The sequence below is a fragment of the Monodon monoceros genome, unplaced genomic scaffold (assembly GCF_005190385.1).
Source record: "Monodon monoceros isolate NGI ecotype Baffin Bay Population unplaced genomic scaffold, NGI_Narwhal_1 Super_Scaffold_7, whole genome shotgun sequence".
NCBI lineage: Eukaryota > Metazoa > Chordata > Mammalia > Artiodactyla > Monodontidae > Monodon > Monodon monoceros.
Genome location: NW_021703784.1, coordinates 23,919,052 through 23,934,607, shown reverse-complemented (window position 1 = coordinate 23,934,607; position 15,556 = coordinate 23,919,052). Strand labels below are relative to the sequence as shown.

Genomic DNA, 15,556 nt, shown 5'->3' with positions numbered 1-15,556 from the left:
AGAAAATTACAACCAATTGCCAACAAACACACAAAAGAATGCTCAACATCATTAATCATTAGAGAAATGCAAATCAAAACTACAATGTGATATCATCTCACACTGGTCAGAATGGCCATCATAAAAAAATCTAGAAACAATAAATGCTGGAGAGGGTGTGGAGAAAAGGGAACCCTCATACACTGTTGGTGGGAACGTAAATTGATAAAACCACTATGGAGAACAGTATGGAGGTTCCTTAAAAAACTAAAAATAGAACTACCACACAACTCAGCAATCCCACTACAGGGCATATACCCTGAGAAAACCATAATTCAAAAAGAGTCACGTACCACAATGTTCATTGCAGCTCTATCTACAATAGCCAGGACATGAAATCAACCTAAGTGTCCATCGACAGATGAATGGATAAAAAAGATGCGGCACATATATATACAATGGAATATTACTCAGCCATAAAAAGAAACGAAATTGAGTTATTATTTGTGAGGTGGATGGACCTAGAGTGTGTCATACAGAGCGAAGTAAGTCATAAAGAGAAAAACAAATACCATACCCTAACACATATATATGGAATCTAAAAAAAAAAAAAAAAAAGATGGTCATGAAGAACCTAGGGACAAGATGGGAATAAAGACGCAGACCTACTAGAGAATGAACTTGAGGACACAGGGAGGGAGAAGGGCAAGCTGGGACAAAGTGTGGGAGTGGTAGTGTAAATATGGACATATATACACTGCCAAATGTAAAATAGATAGCTAGTAGGAAGCAGTTGCATAACACATGGAGATCAGCTCTGTGCTTTGTGACCAGCTAGAAGGGTGGGATAGGGAGGGTGGGAGGGAGGGAGATGCAAGAAAGAAGAGATACTGGGATATATGTATATGTATAACTGATTCACTTTGTTATAAAGCAGAAACTAACACACCATTGTAAAGCAACTATACTCCAATAAAAAAGTTAAAAGAAAAGAAAAGAAAAATACAGACCAATATCACTGATGAATATAGATGCAAAAATCCTCAACAAAATACTAGCAAACAGAATCCAACAACACATTAAAAGGATCATACACCATGATCAAGTGGGATTTATCCCAGGGATGCAAGGATTCTTCAATATACACAAATCAATCAATGTGATATGCCATATTAACATATTGAAGAATAAAAGCCATATGATCATCTCAGTAGATGCAGAAAAAGCTTTTGACAAAATTCAACACCAATTTATGATAAAAGCTCTCCAGAAAGTGGACATAGAGGGAACCTAGCTCAACGTAATAAAGACCATATATGACAAACCCACAGCAAACATCATTCTCAATGGTGAAAAACTGAAACCATTTCCTCTAAGATCAGGAACAAGACAAGGACGTCGGGCTTCCCTGGTGGCGCAGTCATTGAGAGCCCACCTGCTGATGCAGGGGACGTGGGTTCATGTCCCAGTCCGGGAAGATCTCACATGCTGCAGAGCAGCTGGGCCCGTGAGCCATGGTTGCTGAGCCTGTGCGTCCGGAGCCTGTGCTCCACAATGGGAGAGGCCACAACTGTAAGAGGCCCGTGCAAAAAAAAAAAAAAAAAGACAAGGACGTCCACTCTCACCACTATTATTCAACATAGTTTTGGAAGTCCTAGCCACGGCATCAGAGAAGAAAAAGAAAGAAAAGGAATAAAAACTGGAAAAGAAGAAGTAAAACAGTCACTGTTTGCAGATGACATGATACTATACATAGAGAATCCTAAAGATGCTACCAGAAAACTACTAGAGCTAATCAATGAATTTGGTAAAGTTGCAGGATACAAAACACAGAAATCTCTTGCATTCCTATACACTAATGATGAAAAATCTGAAAGAGAAATTAAGGAAACACTCCCATTTACCACTGCAACAAAAAGAATAAAATACCTAGGAATAAACCTACCTAGGGAGACAAAAGACCTGTATGCAGAAAACTATAAGACACTGTTGAAAGAAATTAAAGATGACACCAACAGAAGGAGAGATATACCATGTTCTTGGATTGGAAGAATCAGTATTGTGAAAGTGACTATACTACCCAAAGCCATCTACAGATTCAATGCAATCCCTATCAAATTACCAATGGCATTTTTTACAGAACTAGAACAAAAAATCTTAAAATTTGTATGGAAACACAAAAGACCCCAAATAGCCAAAGCAGTCTTGAGGGAAAAAAAATGGAACTGGAGGAATCAGACTCCCTGACTTCAGACTATACTACAAAGCTACAGTAATCAAGACAATATGGTACTGGCACAAAAACAGAAACATAGATCAATGGAACAAGATAGAAAGCCCAGAGATAAACCCACTCACCTATGGTCAACTAATCTATGACAAAGGAGGCAAGGATATACAATGGAGAAAAGACAGTCTCTTCAATAAGTGGTGCTGGGAAAACTGGACAGCTACATGTAAAAGAATGAAATTAGAGCACTCCCTAACACCATACACAAAAATAAACTCAAAATGGATTTGAACCCTAAATGTAAGACGGGACACTATAAAACTCTTAGAGGAAAACATAGGAAGAACACTCTTTGACATAAATCACAGCAAGATCTTTTTTGATCCACCTCCTAGAGTAATGGAAATAGAAACAAAAATAAACAAATGGGACCTAATGAAACTTAAGAGCTTTTGCACAGCAAAGGAAACCATAAACAAGAAGAAAAGACAACCCTCAGAATGGGAGAAAATATTTGCAAACGAATCAATGGACAAAGGATTAATCTCCAAACTATATAAACAGCTCATGCAGCTCAGTATTAAAGAAACAAACAACCTAATCCAAAAATGGGCAGAAGACCTAAATAGACATTTCTCCAAAGAAGACATACAGATGGCCAAGAAGCATATGAAAAGCTGCTCAACATCACTAATTATTAGAGAAATGCAAATCAAAACTACAGTGAGGTATCACCTCACACCAGTTAGAAATGCCCATCATCAGAAAATCTACAAACAGCAAATGCTGGAGAGGGTGTGGAGAAAAGGGAACCCTCTTGCACTGTTGGTGGGAATGTAATTTGATACAGCCACTATGGAGAACAGTATGGAGGTTCCTTAAAAAACTAAAAATAGAATTACAATATGGTCCAGCAATCCCACTACTGGGCATATACCCAGAGATAACCATAATTCAAAAAGACACATGCACCCCAATGTTCATTGCAGCACTATTTACAATAGCCAGGTCATGGAAGCCACTTAAATGCCCATTGACAGATGAATGGATAAAGAAGATGTGGTACATATATACAATGGAATATTACTCAGCCAGAAAAAGGAATGAAATTGGGTCATTGGTGGAGACGTGGTTTGATCTAGACACTGTCATACAGAGTGAAGTAAGTCAGAAAGAGAAATATCGTATATTAACTCATGTATGTGGATCCTAGAAAAATGGTACAGATGAACCAGTTTGCAGGGCAGAAGTTGAGACACAGATGTAGAGGAGAAACATATGGACACCAAGGGGGGAAAGCCATGGGGAGTGGGGATGGTGGTGTGCTGAATTGGGCGATTGGGTTTGACATGTATACACTGATATGTATAAAATTGATGACCAATAAGAACCTGCTGTATAAAAAAATAAATTAAATTAAATTTAAAAAAAAAGGAATTCTTCAGTCTGGCAATCCTCCAAGTGCTGTAAGATCCACACATCCTGCCTAACTCTTTTCAGGCCTACACACCTATATCGTAGGTGTGATTTCAGGATTTACAGCCTGAACATTGTAAAAAAAAAAAAAAAAAAAAGATGAAACATGAGGGGAGGGGGCAGGGCACAACATTTAAAAGAATGACATAGCCTGAGGACAAGACATAAACTGATTAGAATCAAATAGGTCCAAGATGGTGGACAAGTCGACTTCCACTAGACCTTAAGCCTCAGTATGCCCCATCGTAACACATCAGCAAGCTAAATGACATTTCCAAAGCCAACCAAAAAGTGGGCAGTGACCCAATTTCTGGAAATCCCCACCTGTTCCCCACAACAGTTAGCATACTCCTCCCTCTCATTAGCCTATGAAATTACCCACTCCTATAAAAACTGACAACCCCATACCCTGGTGCCTTTCTCACCTTCTGAGATGGTCCACACTCTGTCTGTGGAGTGTTTCTCTCTAAATAAATCCGTTTCTTACCTATCACCTTGTCTCTCACTGACTTTTTTCTGAAATGAGACATCAGCAACCTGGGCTTCATTAAGTCCTGAAACCAGGCGTGTGATCTCAGTTAAAAGACCATGGGCTTTGGACGGGTTTGAGGCCTGGCCGCATGGGTTGAAGTCCCAACCTGGTTTAGGCTGGGTTCGAGTTCCGGCATGTGAGTTTGGGTCCCAATCTGAGGTTCATGGTTTCAAGTTACTAACAAAATGTACAGCAGGACCCATTTATTGTACTGTAATTACTAGGTTGCTTTGGCACAGCAGGAATCCTATGACAATTCTCTTCATATATAATTCAATTAAAGAATTGAGTTTCAGGTAGAAGGTATCTTTTAAATTTGATTACTAAAATATTACTTTCATAGTCCATCCTTATCTTGTAAATTGTCTAAATTGAGAATTTAAAAACAAGGATTTTAGGGCTTCCCTGGTGGTGCAGTGGTTGAGAGTCCGCCTGCCGATGCAGGGGACACAGGTTCGTGCCCCAGTCCGGGAAGATCCCACATGCCGTGGATCGGCTGGGCCCGTGAGCCATGGCCGCTGAGCCTGTGCGTCTGGAGCCTGTGCTCCGCAACGGGAGAGGCCACAACAGTGAGAGGCCCACGTACTGCAAAAAAAAAATAATAATAAAAAAATAAAAACAAGGATTTTAAAAGATAGTTCCTTAAATTAAAAGTATTATATAATTTAAAAATAAAATTGTAATTAGACAAGTCAGAGTCAAGATGGCAGAGTAGGAGGACATGGAGTTTGTGTCTCCTCTCAACTAGGGCACCAACCAGGTGCTGGTGAGGGACCTCAGGCACCAAAGGGGACGGGAGGAATCCCTGCACAACGAGGTAGGATGTGGGGGGAAAGGGGAGGGAGGAAAAGTGGAGGTGGGATGGGACGAGCAACCCTGAGGGGTGGCTGGGAGAGGGGAGGGATTCTCATGATCGGAGGTGCTAATGCACTGCGAGGGGATCAGCGGGGATGGGGAAAGACCTTTGGGGTATTTGGGGATCAGAGGGGAATGTGGTAAGTGTCTCCCCTGGTCGCTCAAGCCCTGGTGAGGCTGCTGGGGCACTGGGTCTGATCCTCAGCCCTCCAGGACCCCCTCCAGCCATGCGGGTCCTGAACCTAAGCTTCCCTCACCCCCATGCCCCAAGCCCAACTGCCACCCACCCCACCCACACCCTACCTCCCCTGAGCCTAACCCCGGCCCCCCAGGGCCTTTTCCATCCTGAACCTAAGCCCTGCCCCTCCCTAGCAGGGCCTTTTTCAGCTCACACAGATCCTGGGCCTAAGCCACTCCCCCAGATCCTCTTCCAGCCTCAAGGGTCCCGAGGGTCTCAGGCCTGAGACCCGCCCCCCCCCCCCCGCCAAGGCCTTTTCCAGCTTTTTTTTTTCTTTCTTTAATTTTTTTCTGCTGTTGTGGTTCTGCTTTGCTTTGTTGTTGTTCTTACAGTTTTATCTTTTCTAATATATTTTTTATTTTTCTAATTTTATTTTATTTTTTATTCTTTGTTATTGTTCTGCTCATTTTGGTTTGTTGCCTTGTTTTTTTTTTGGCCGTGCTGCATGGCTTGCTGAGTCTTGGTCCCCAGGCTGGGGGTCAGGCCTGAGCTCCTGTTGTGGGAGTGCCAACTCCAAACCAGGGAACCTCAGACCCCAGGGAATATTAATCAGTGTTAGCTCTCCTGGAGGGCTTCATCTCAGCACCAAGACGAGGTTCCACCCAACAGTCTGCAAACTCCAGTGCTGGACACCTCAGGCCAAACAACCAGCAAAACAGGAACACAGCCCCAATGATCAAAAAAATGAGATGACAAAAAAATATGGTACAGACGAAGGAGCAAAGTAAAAACCTACAAGACCAAATAAATGAAGAGGAAATAAGCAACCTACCTGAAAGAGAATACAGAGTACTGGTAGTAAAGATGATCCAAAATCTTGGAAATAGAATGGAGGCACAGATCGAGAAAATACAAGAAATGGTTAACAAGGACCTAGAAGAATTAAGGAACTAACCGAGATGAACAACACAATAACTGAAATGAAGAATACACTAAAAGGAATCAATAGCAGAATAACTGAAGCAGAAGAACGAATAAGTAAGCTGGAAGATAGAATGGTGGAAATGACAGCTGAGAAGCAGAATAAAGAAAAAAGAATAAAAAGAAATGAGAACAGCCTCAGAGACCTCTGGGACAACATTAAATGCACCAACATTTGAATTGTAGGGGTCTCAGAAAAAGAAGAGAAAGAGAGGACTTCCCTGGTGGTCCAGTGGCTAAGAGTATGTGCTCCCAATGCAGGGGTCCTGGGTTTGATTCTTGGTCAGGGAACTAGATTCCACATGCCACAACTAAGAGTTCACATGTCATAACTAAAGAACCTGCGTGCCACAATGAAGATCCTGCACATGGCAACGAAGATCCCACGTGCTGCAACTAAGACCTGGTGGAGCCAAATAAGTAAATAAATAAATGTTTTTTAAAAAAAACCGACAGGGCTTCCCTGGTGGTGCAGTGGTTGAGAGTCCGCCTGCCGATGCAGGGGACACGGGCTCGTGTCCTGGTCCGGGAAGATTCCACATGCTGCGGAGCAGCTGGGCCCGTGAGCCATGGCTGCTGAGCCTGCGTGTCCGGAGCGTGTGCTCGGCAACAGGAGAGGCCACAACAGTGAGGGGCCCGAGTACCGCAAAAAAAAAAAAAAGGAAGACAAAGAGAAAGGTTCTGAGAAAATATTTAAAGAGATTATAGTGGAAAACTTCCCTAAACTAGGAAAGGAAATAGCCACCCAGGTCCAGGAAGTGCAGAGAGTCCATACAGGATAAACCCAAGAAGAAACATGCCGAGACACATATTAATCAAACTAACAAAAATTAAATACAAAGAAAAAAATATTAAAAGCAGCAAGGGAAAAGCAACAAATAACATACAAGGGAATCCCCATAAGGTTATCAGCTGGTTTTTAGCAGAAATTCTGCAGGCCAGAAGGCAGTGGCAGGATATATTTAAAGTGATGAAAAGGAAAAACCTACAACCAAGATTACTCTACCCAGCAAGGATCTCATTCGGATTCGATGGAGAAATCAAAAGCTTTACAGACAAGCAAAAGTTAAGAGAATTCAGCACCACAAAACCAGCTTTACAACAAATGCTAAAGGAACTTTTCTAAGCAGGAAATACAAGAAAAGAAAAAGACCCACAAAAACAAAACAATCAAGAAAATGGTCATAGGAACATACATATCGATAATTACCTTGAATGTAAATGGATTAAATGCTCCAACCAAAAGACACACTGGCTGAATGGATACAAAAACAAGACTCATATATATGCTGTCTACAAGAGACCCACTTCAGACCTAGGGACACATACAGAATGAAAGTGAGGTGATCGAAGAAAGCTGGAGTAGCAATACTCATATCAGATTTTAAAAAGTCTAAAGTCTTAAAAATAAAGACTGTTACAAGAGACAAGGAAGATCACTACATAATGATCAAGGGATCAATCCAAGAAAAAGATTATAAATAATTATGCACCCAACATAGGAGCACCACAGTACATAAGGCAAATGCTAAAAGGGAAAATCAACAGTAACACCATAATGGTGGGGGACTTTGACGCCCCACTTACACCAATGGACAGATCATCCAGACAGAAAGTAAATAAGGAGGGACTTCCCTGGTGGCACAGTGGTTAAGAATTTGCCTGCCAATGCAGAGGACATGGATTCAATCCCTGGTTTGGGAAGATCCCACATGCCATGGAGCAACTAAGCCCATGTACAACAACTACTGACCCTGCGCCGCTCTAGAGCCTGTAAGCCACAACTACTGAGGCCGTGTGCTGCAACTGCTGAAGCCCGCACACCTAGAGCCCATGCTCCACAACAAGAGAAGCCACTGCAATGAGAAAGAAGCCCGCACACCGAAACGAAGAGTAGCCCCCACTTGCCTCAACTAGGGAAAGCCTGTGTGAGCAGCAACAAAGACCCAATGCAGCCAAAAAAAAAAAAAAGTAAATAAGGAAACACAAGCTTTAAATGACACAATACACCATATAGATTTAACTGATATTTATAGGACATTCCACCTGAAAGTGACAGAATACAAGTTCTTCTCAAGTGCACACGGAACATTCTCCAGGATAGATCACATCTTGGGCCAAAAATCAAGCCTCAGGAAATTTAAGAAAATACAAATTTTATCAAGCATCTTTTCCTACCACAATGCTATGAGATTAGAAATCAATCACAGGAAAAAACTATAAAAAACACAAACATGGGCTTCCCTGGTGGCGCAGTGGTTGAGAATCTGCCTGCTAATGCAGGGGACACAGGTTCGAGCCCTGGTCTGGGACGACGCCACACACCACGGAGCAACTAGGCCCGTGAGCCACAACTACTGAGCCTGCGCGTCTGGAGCCTGTGCTCTGCAAGAAGAGAGGCCGCGATAGTGAGAGGCCCGCGCACCGCGATGAAAAGTGGCCCCCGCTTGCCACAACTAGAGAAAAGCCCTTGCACAGAAACAAAGACCCAACACAGCCAAAAATAAATAAATTAATTAATTAATTAAAATGTGAAAAAAAAACCCCACAAACACATGGAGGCTAAACAATACACTACTAAATAACTAAGAGATCACTGAAGAAATCAAAGAGGAAATCAAAAAATACCTAGAAACAAATGACAATGAAAACACAATGACCCAAAATCTATGCGATGCAGCAAAAGCAGTTCTAAGAGGGAAGTTTATAGCAATTCAATCTCACCTCAAGAAACAGGAAAAATCTCAAACAAACAATCTAACCTTGCACCTAAAGCAACTAGAGAAAGAAGAACAAAGAAAACCCAAAGTCAGCAGAAGGAAAGAAATCATAAAGATCAGACCAGAAATAAATGAAATAGAAACAAAGAAAACAATAGCAGACATCAATAAAAGTAAAAGTTGGTTCTTTGAGAAGATAAATAAAATTGATAAACCTTTAGCCAGACTCATTAAGAAAACAGGGAGAGGATTCAAATCAATAAAATTAGAAATGACAAAGGAGAAATTACAACTGACACTGCAGAAATACAAAGGATCATAAGAGATTATTACAGGCAACTATATGCCAATTATATAGACAACCTGGAAGAAATGGACAAATTCTTAGAAAGGTACAACCTTCCAAGACTGAACCAGGAAGAAATAGAAAATATGAACAGACCAATCACAGGTAATGAAACTGAAACTGTAATTAAAAATCTTCCAACAAACAAAAGCCCAGGACCAGATGGCTTCATGGGCAAAGTCTATCAAACATTTAGAGAAGAGTTAATACATATCCTTCTCAAACTCTTCCAAAAAATTGCAGAGGGAGGAACACTTCCAAGCTTGTTCTACAAGGCCACCATCACCCTGATACCAAAACCAGACAAAGATATCCCCAAAAAAGAAAATTACAGACCAGTATCACCTTAACACCACACACAAAAAACCTCAACAAAATATTAGCAAACAAAATAAAACAACACATTAAAAGGACCATACATCATGATTACGTGGGATTTATCCCAGGGATGCAAGGATTCTTCAATATGTGCAAATCAATCAATGTGATACTCCATATTAACAAATTGAAGAATAAAAACCATATGATCATCTCAATAGATGCAGAAAAGCTATTGACAAAATTCAACACCCATTTATGATAAAAACTCTCCAGAAAGTGGGCATAGAGGGAACCTACCTCAACATAATAAAGGCCATACACTACAAACCCAAAGCAAAAATCATTCTCAATGGTGAAAAACTGAAACCGTTTCCTCTAAGGTCAGGAAAAAGACTAGGATGTCCACTCTCACCACTATCATTGAAAATAGTTTTGGAAGTCCTAGCCACAGCAATCAGAGAAGAAAAAGAAATAGAAGGAGTACAAATTGGATAAGAAGAAATAAAATTGTCACTGTTTGCAGATGACATCATACTATACATAGAAAATCCTAAAGATGCCACCAAAAAACTACTAGAGCTAATCAATGAATTTGGTAAAGTTGCAGGATACAAAATTCACGCACAGAAATCTCTTGCATTCCTATACACTAACAATGAAAAATCAGAAAGAGAAATTAAGGTAACACTCCCATTTACCATTGCAACAAAAAGAATAAAATACCTAGAAATAAACCTACTTAAGGAGGCAAAAGATCTGTACTCAGAAAACTATAAAACACTGATGAAAGAAATCAAAGATTACACAAACAGATGGAGAGATACACAATGTTCTCGGATCGGAAGACTCAATATTGTGAAAATGACTATACTAACCAAAGCAGTCTAGATTCAATACAATCCCTATCAAATTACCAATGGCATTTTTCACAGAACTAGAACAAAAACTTTTACAATTTGTATGGAAACACAAAAGACCCCGAATAGCCAAAGCAATCTTGAGAAAGAAAAACGGAGTTGGGGGAATTAAGCTCCTCAACTTCAGGAGACACTACAAAGCTACACTAATCAAGACAGTATGGTACTGGCACAAAAATAGAAATATAGATCAATGGTATGGGATAGAAAGCCCAGAGATAAACCCACACACCTATGGTAACCTAATCTATGACAAAGAGGGGAAGAATATACAATGGAGAAAAAACAGCCTCTTCAATAAGTGGTGTGGGGAAAACTGGACAGCTACATTTAAAAGAATGAAATTAGAACACCCCTTAACACCACACACAAAAATAAACTCAAAATGGATTAAAGACCTAAATGTAACACCAGACACTCTAAAAGTCTTAGAGGAAAACATAGGAAAATCACTCTTTGACATAAATCACATCAAGATCTTTTTTGACCCACCTCCTAGAGTAATGAAAATAAAGACAAAAATAAAGAAATGGGACCTAATTAAACGTAAAAGCTTCTGCACCGCAAAGGAAACCATAAACAAGACAAAAAGACAACCCTCAGAATGAGAGAAAATATTTGCAAATGAAGCAACTGACAGAGAATTAATCTCCAAAATATATAAGCAGCTCATGCAGCTCAATATCAAAACAACAAACAACCCAATCAAAAAAATGGGCGGGGCTTCCCTGGTGGCGCAGTGGTTGAGAGTCCGCCTGCCGATACAGGGGACGTGGGTTTGTGCCCCGGTCTGGGATATCCCACATGCCATGGAGCGGCTGGGCCCATGAGCCATGGCCACTGGGCCTGCACGTCCAGAGCCTGTGCTCCACAACGGGAGAGGCCACAACAGTGAGAGGCCCACGTACCGCAAAGAAAAAAAAAAAAAAAAATGGGTGGAAGACTTAAATAGACATTTCTCCAGAGAAGATATACAGATTGCCAACAGACATATGAAAGGATGCTCAACATCACTAATCATTAGAGAAATGCAAATCAAAACTATAGTGAGGTACCACCTCACACCAGTCAGAATGTCCATCATCAAAAGATCTACAAACAATAAATGCTAGAGATGTTGTTGAGAAAAGGGAACCCTCTTGCACTGCTGTTGGGAATGTAAGTTGATACAGCCACTATGGAGAACAGTATGGAGGTTCCTTAAAAAACTAAAAATAGAACTACCATATGACCCAGCAATCCTGCTACTGGGCATATACCCTGAGAAAACCATAACTCAAAAAGTTACATGTACCCCAATGTTCATTGCAGCACTATTTACAATAGCCAGGACATGGAAGCAACCTAAGTGTCCGTCGACAGATGAATGGATAAAGAAGATGTGGCACATATATACAATGGAATATTATTCAGCCATAAAAAAGTAACAAAATTGGGTTATTTGTAGAGATGTGGATGGCCATAGAGTCTGTCATACAGGGTGAAGTAAGTCAGAAAGAGAAAAACAATATCGTATATTAACACATGTATATGGAATCTAAAAAAATGGTACAGATGGGCCTATTTGTAGGGCAGAAATAGAGACACAGATGTAGAGAACGGACATGCGGACACAGGGTGGGGAAGGGGAGGGTGGGATGAATTGGGAGATTAGCATTGACATATATACACTACCAGGAGTAAAATAGGTAACTAGTGGGAAGCTGCTGTACAGTACAAGGAGCTCAGCTCGGTGCTCTGTAATGACCTAGATGGGTGGGATTGGGAGAGGGAAGTGGGAGGGATGTCCAAGAGGTAGGGGATATATGTGTACATATAGCTGATTCATTTTGGTGTACAGCAGAAACTAACAGAACATTGTAAAGCAATTATACTCCAATAAAAAAAATTCTAATTAGATGATGTCTCCAAGTGATAGCATGAATAAAGTGTTATACCTGGCCAAAAACTGCTAATTTTTGTTCTACTTAGCACTTCATTAGGCAAGGTAAAGTTTTTTCCTGGTATTGGGAAAGTGAATAATTGTGTAATGATAGATAATGAAACAAGTATTAGAAGTGATTACGTGCCTGTACATGTTTCTTTCAGGATCTTTTACATCCCCCTTAAGCCAAAAAGTCAATGTGACCTCAGATGGCAGCTCCTGCCACTGTAGCTAACTGACATGCCACTTGGGGGGAGCTAGTGAGATGCTGTTTTGAACACTTTCCATCACAGCTGCCGCAAGACCAACGGTGGTCGCTGGAGGGCTCCAGAATGCAAGGTTAAGGATCCCGGAGTTAAAACCTCTGACTTGTCTTCTCTCTTCATGAAGAAGTGTTTCCAACTGCTGGTGAATCTACTCACTGGGAGAGTAAGAGAGAAAGAATGAGCTTGATTTGGGCACTGGAGCAAAGAGGTCCAGAGGATATGCAAACGGGTCTAGCAAAAAAGTCCAAAAATCTGCAGTCATCTGGTTTAATCCCTCCTCTCCTATGTGAAGAGAGTTAGGGTACATCATGAGAGTAACACAGGGGAGATTCACTGCTGTGGACAGGGGGCAAGAGGAACTAGAGTTTGAGTTTTCAGTGAGGCAGCCTCAGAGGAGATAAGAATCAGGTCCAGGAGTGTAAGTTCAGCCTCACAGAACAAGCAAAACGTGCCTTGAGTATTTGTCTGTTTTGTTTTTTTCTGAAACCATCCTTAAGACAAGAAAAACTTTAAATCACAAATCTGAAGACTTGAATCTAGTCCCAGTTCTGTCAATCAACAAAACTAGCTGATATTGTGGAATATAATTTGACCCACAGGATAGAAGTTGGTCAACCCCACACATTGGTTAAAATATCTATTTGTTCCAGAAATCACGTACCTAATCACTGGTTTTTCAAGAATTGATAATCGTGGGGACTTACAGTATTGTTTTGCAATATATTTTTTTTTGTTTCTTGTTTGTTTGTTTGTTTTGTTTTTTTTTGCGGTATGCTGGGCCTCTCACTGTTGTGGCCTCTCCCGTTGCGGAGCACAGGCTCCGGACGCGCAGGCTCAGCAGCCATGGCTCACGGGCCCAGCCGCTCCAAGGCATGTGGGATCTTCCCGGACCGGGGCACGAACCCGTGTCCCCTGCATCGGCAGGTGGACTCTCAGCCACTGCGCCACCAGGGAAGCCCTGCAATATTTTTAACCTTTGGACACTTCTGCTATTTTTTGGCTTTTGGGGGATTTTCTGTAATACAAATAGAATATCATAAGCCCATATTATTTAATTCATCCTTGTCTAGAAAATATAATTGAGGCATAAGCTTCAGGCATTAGTTAACAATTGTTAATGAAAGATATTAAAAGGACAGGTGACTATTCACCAGTTGCTTTGAGAAGACTAGCCACAAACAAGTTATTCAAATTTGTTCTCCAGGGAATTCCCTGGCAGTCCAGTGGTTAAGACATCTCACTTCCAAAGCAGGGCGGGGCATGGGTTTGATCCCTGGTCAGGGAACTAAGATCCCACAAGCCTTGTGGCACGACCAAAAATAATTTTTTTTTGTTCTCCAGAATTCTCAGTACCTCAGATAAGCCCATGTCTCTCCGCGGTTCCCTGCCCCCTCTAGTAAAGGTCAAGAGAATTCCCAAGAACCCTGTGTATTTGAGTGAAGTAGAAGCGGCCCTTCCCAGCTTCTGCACTTTCAACTGCAGCAGAGAAGGGGACCCTAGAGCTCTGTGTGTTTCTGGCAAGGTCCCTACCCTTCCCTACTGCCTGACACACCCCTATTTTCTGCCCTTCCACCATTAAAACCAATCTCATTATGCCTTTAGCTTTGTTATGTCAGTCTCCACAAGGAACCCCAACATCTAGGGTTACCGCTTATCCAGATACACCTCAGCACTTACCCTTCTGATTCCATCTCCCCTTTGCCCAACCTGCAAGCCTCTGGACAGGCAGTAAAATCCTCCGTAGCCTCAAACTTTTCTCTTAATAGTCTTTTACTTTCTTATTCTAAGTGAAACTTGATTCTCCTCTGAAGTCAGTGCTTCTCCTGCATCTCTCTCAAGTTATGGCTGACATACCACTGAGTCTGAGCTCGTGTGCTGGTCTTCTTTTCTCCCCATTGCCACTTCCAAATCATCCTCCTCCCCTCCTCCCTAAAAGCACTCAGCTTTGAGTTTGGTGTCAATGGACTATCCATCCATTAACCCTCTGTCACAATCATGTGCTGAACCCCGCCCCCAGGTCATACTCCCTCATTCCTTAATTTAGGTCCTGACTCACTATCATTCTCTCCAACATGACTCCTGTCATAATTTTTAGTGATTTCAATATTCACAGAAGATTATGAGTACCCTGATGTTTTAGTAAGGTTTCTCCTGAAAGTACACCCTGAAACAAGGGCTTTGGATACAAGTGGTTTATTTGGGAGGTAACCCAGGAAGCAGGAAGCAGGGAGCAAGGAGAGTAAGATATAAGGAAAGAGGAAAAGCCTCTGTAAAGGTGTGGCATCAAGGTCACCACTATGAAAAAAAGGGGTGGGGGAGGGTAGTCAAGTCCAGTGAGACCTCCAGGAAGCATCCTGAGTGTCTCACAAAATTGTCTGTCAAAGGACCAGAGGCTGGGGCACTTATTCACTGACTTCTGACCCTACTGGCTGAGGGTTGTTCCCTGAAGCATATCTTCCTCATACTAGCTGTACTTTGTTCTTGCCTGTAAACCTAGCAGGCTCCTGGGCTTTCAGAGAAGACCTTGAGGTGAAAGCAGAAGAGGTGCCCTTTTCAGGTGGGAAGATGTCAGGGGGAGTCTGAAATGTCTTCTACCATAGCTGTTGCTGAAACCAGAAGTAGGTCAAGGAGATATGACTAGGACATCAAAAGCATCTGGAATGCCTGGCTTCTCAGTTCTCTTACCTCTTGTTTTCTAGTGATCCTGTCCTCTGCCCTACCTCAACTATTCTCCCCCTTGATCATAATTTAGCCATTGTCATTACCAATTTCACCCTCCAGATGCTTCCTTCTATCTCTCAACTTGGTCCCTCTTGTATCTTTTTTCTTTT

General features: G+C 41.5%; 1 pseudogene; it reads right to left on the bottom strand.

The window, feature by feature from the left end:
• Window positions 1–14,416, bottom strand: part of LOC114887516 — a 31,676-nt pseudogene extending 17,260 nt beyond the window's left edge.
• Window positions 14,417–15,556: the final 1,140 nt, after the last annotated feature.